Here is a 4,316-nt window from a genome sequence, read left to right as displayed (position 1 = left end):
CCAGACAGACAGAGAGAGACATAGAGACAGAAAGCGAGAAATCACCCCCCAGGGGGGATGGTCACGCCGCAATCCCTTCTCCTCCATTCTCCACTCGGGATCTTGGGCACGCACGCACACACGCCCGGCGTGAGTTTTAAGCCACCGGGTCCAGGACACGAACCGCGGTCGACTACGTGGGAGTCCAGCGACATAGCCATTACGCTAACTGCTGGTTCCCCAACCTTCTTAATTACTTTTAAACGTATTGTTTGTTAAGTGGATTCAAGTTACCGTATAGTTTATTTCAGTCTAAAGAATTCCCTTTAACATTTGTTGTGGGACAAATCTGCTGGCTAAAAGCAAAAACAAACTAACAAATAAAAACAAAACAAAAATTCTCTCTGGTTTTATTTTCTTGGAATGACTGAATTTCTCCAGTTTTGAATGCTACATATAGAATTCTTAAAGTACAAGTCTTTTCTTTTAGCATTTTGTATGCGTCATTTCACTGTTCTGGTTTCCATGGCTAATGATGAATAAGTTATTAATTTTTTATAATAATAAGCTATTAGTCTTATTGAGGACCCCTTGTACATGAAGAGCTATTTTTCTCTTTCTCCTTTAAAGATTTTGCATTTTTTTTGGGCATTATTTATTTACCTATTCTGAAAGAGAGGGTAGGGGCCTTCAAATCTTCAGCTGTCTTCACGTCATAATCCACCTCCAGCCTCAACCAGCCCAGATCACAGCCATGCACATATATGCCTGGTGTCTAGAGAGAGGACTCAGAACATGGACCTGGTACTTCCCCATTGTGTTCAGTTGCACCACGTCTGGACTGAGTCTTTGCGTTTTTTACAATTTGACTTTGAGATGTTCAGAAATGAATCTCTTTATGTTTATCTTCCTTTGTTTGTTGAGCTTCTTGGAAGTAGATAAATGTTTTCCATCAAATTTGGGAAGTGTTCAAACATTATTTCAAATACCATTTCTGCCCTTTCCTCTCTTCCTCTCCTTCTGGACTCCAGTACACTTATGATGGTATGCTTGATCGTGTCACCCAAATCTTTGAGTATTCATTCATTTTTCTTCCTTTTATTTATTTATTATTTTTTTTTAGAAAAAGAATTTTGCTATGGGGTACATGCACTATTATTTATCTACAGGCAGAAAGCAAGAAATCACCCTCCCCCCCCCCCAGCGGGGATGGCCATGAGGCAATCCATTCTCCTCTATTCGTCTCTCGGAATCTTGGGCAGGCACACACACATGCCCGGCATGAGTTTTAAGCTGCCAGGTTGGGGACTTGAACCATTGTTGACTACATGGGAGTCCAGCTATGGAACCATTATACCATCTGCTGGTCCCCATTTTTCTTTTTGTCTATCTGTTCTTCAGACTAAATTATCTCAGTTCACTTATTTTCAAGTTTGCTGATTCCTTTTCCTACCTGTTAAGTAGGCTGTTAAGGACCAATAATGAATTTCCCATTTCAGTTATTGTACTTCTCTAACTCCAGAATTTCTATTTGGTTCTTTTTACATAATTTCTATCTCCTTGTTTATATTCTCTGCTTTGTGACACATTACTCCCATTCTTTCAATTAATTCTTTACATATTATTTTCTTTAGTTCCTTAAACATATTTATAGTAGCTGACTTAAAACATTTTGCTCAGTAAGTACAAAATCTGGACTTATTTAATGACAATCTCTATTGACTGTTTTTTACCTCATGTATGGGCCATCTTTTCCTGCTTATTTGTGTGTCTTGTCATTTTTAATTTAAAAACAGGACATTTTACATTATGTAATGTGATAGCTCTGAAAAGAGATTTCCTTCTCTACCCAAGGGTGGTTGTTTCTTTATATTATTACAGTTGGAGCTGCTGAGGCTTTGTTGTTGTTCATTCATTTCTTTAGCGACTTTCTGGTCTAATTTTGTAAAGTCTATGTTCTTTGTCTGGTGCAATCACTAAAGTTTCTGGTCAATTAGCTTAGTGTTCAGAAAATGATTGTAGAGATTTTTTTTGTAATGCCTTAAACCAAACATTTTCTATCTTTTCCTGAGAAGTTCTGTATGTTTTGGGGGCAGGCCTTCAATGCTCCAGCAGTTTACAACTCTGTCTTAATCTTTACCTCCAGTGTTCAAGATAATCAGGTCAATCAGAAGTGAGAGGTTAGGACTTTCTTAGATACTCTTTTGTTGTTTTTGGTATCCACACAGCCCTGCACCTGCTCTTGGCTGCCTTCTACATCCCCAGGAACATGTCAGAATCTTTTGAATCCCCCTATGGGCATCTCATTCCCCATATTTTTCTTTTAAGTGTTATGACCAGCCTCTTGTTTGCCCCAACAGGTACTGCTGCTTCAAGCAGCTATGGTGTTAAACAATTGTCACTGATTGTTTTTGGCAAACACTCTGAGGATAGAGTTTTTCTCAGTGGCCAAACTGAGTCAGATCAAATAAAGACAAGCCCTCCCTTTTCCAGAGAGTCAGCAGACAGGTCAAATAATGACAATTCTCCGTGGAAAGGGCTTTTTGGAGAGCTCCAAATCTATTATGTTTCTTACAGTGGCTGCTAGATTGCTGGTTTGTTTTTTTGTTTGTTTGTTTTTGTTTTTGCAGTTATCATAACTTTATAATCATAGTTGTAAAGTTGTTGGGTTTTTCATTTTAAGATAGGATCTTATGGTTACAATTTTTTCCCTCATCCTCTCAGCAGTAATTATAGGTGCATGCCACTGCTCCTAGCCTTTAGATTAGACTAGGACTCAGACCCGGGTCACCTGTGTGGTCACAGACTGTGAGCATACATCACTTTGACTAGGCAAAGGCTGTGGGTGTCTTTTCTTTCTTTGAGTTTTTGTTTGTTTGTTTGTTTGTTTTTGTTTGTCTGTTTGTTTTTGCTATAGGGCTCATGTGCTCACCAGAGAGACAGAAAGTGAGAAATCACCTCCCAGGAAGGATGGCCATACCGCAATCTCTTCTCCTCCATTCTTCTCTTGGGATCCTGGGTATGCATGTGCACATGCCTGATGTGAGTTTTAAGTCTCCAGGTCTGGGACTTGAATTGTGATCCACTAGGCGGAAGTCCAGTAACCTAACCATTACACCATCCGCTAGTCCCAAGGCTGTTGGATTATTTTAAGAGTACTGCAGATTCTACTCTGAGGGGAGGGTCTTTGGGCACCCAAAGATGGAGAAGCAGCCAGATGAACCAATGGCCACAGAGCACACAAACTCTGGAAGGGACAGAACTAAGAGCAGGCAGAGCATCATGACCCTGCTGCTCTGGCTAACATCACAGACAAAACAACTCTTAGAGTATAAATCAATGATTGATGTAAATAAAGAAAAAACTCTAGAATAAATCATGCAAGAAAATAAAATGGAAGCTAAAATTGAAGACTTGGAAAATGAAATTGAAAAGGTAAAAATCACGTTTGAAATAAAAAATCTTCCATTAGACAGGATGCAACTTTCAAGTGCACTAAACAAGCAAACAAAAAAAGCCAGAGAAAATTGACAAAAAATTATGTGCTCATGAATAACATGAAGCATGTGTTAAAGCTAAATAAATTCATAATTAAATCACAGCCAGAATCTTGGGATCTAGAGGAAGAACTGCTTGTTGTGAGAAAGAAGAGCTTGCAATTAAAACAACCTTCAGAAAATAAGCTTTTAGAAATTCAGACTGAAAAGAGAAGACAGAAGGATGATTTGGACAGTATGGAAAATTCAGACAAGATAAAGACCATATAATGAAACCTACAGATGGAGATGTATATTACTTCAGTTATTCAACATGTGTTCCAGAATCTCATTTTGGAGAGCAAAGCCAATTGGGCAGAGGAGTCTGCCTTAAAAGAAACTATTCTACAGCTTGAGAAGGGTCTCACCATGATGTAATAAGAATTCTATTTTGGTATTTTTTTGTTTTGTTTTTGTCTTTAATGAATCATTTAAATAGCAAGTGAAGTGTATTTTAAATGTTTTTGGAACTATTCTAATACTGCATGTTTTTGAGCTCTACTTACCACTACAACATAGAATCTATTGTGTTAAATATGACAATTAAACTGACATACTCCTCAAAGAAAAAGAAAAAGAAAAAGAAAAAGAAAAAGAGTACCACAGAAGTGGGAAGAGGAAAATGGGAACAGGGTAAGTTTAAATAACACAACTCCTGCTGTTCTTATTGAGATTCATCCATTATACTTAAATAGATGCCCCTCAGATGTGACAGGTCTTTGATTAATTTCCACAGTTCTAAAAAAGTCTATTTTGATCATTTTGGTAAGTATTCTTATTGTTTGCATAAGCTGTGGATAT

The 4,316-nt window shown here is 37.9% G+C and overlaps 1 pseudogene; it reads left to right on the top strand.

Moving 5' to 3' along the window:
- The first annotated feature begins 3,180 nt into the window (after window positions 1-3,180).
- LOC102468273 (centromere protein H pseudogene) lies at window positions 3,181-3,893 on the top strand (annotated as a pseudogene).
- The last annotated feature ends 423 nt before the right edge of the window (window positions 3,894-4,316 follow it).

The sequence above is a fragment of the Tupaia chinensis genome, unplaced genomic scaffold (assembly GCF_000334495.1).
Source record: "Tupaia chinensis unplaced genomic scaffold, TupChi_1.0 Scaffold000185_1, whole genome shotgun sequence".
Lineage (NCBI taxonomy): Eukaryota > Metazoa > Chordata > Mammalia > Scandentia > Tupaiidae > Tupaia > Tupaia belangeri.
Note: the sequence above shows the minus strand (reverse complement) of the source record. Positions and strands in the feature narration are given on the sequence as shown.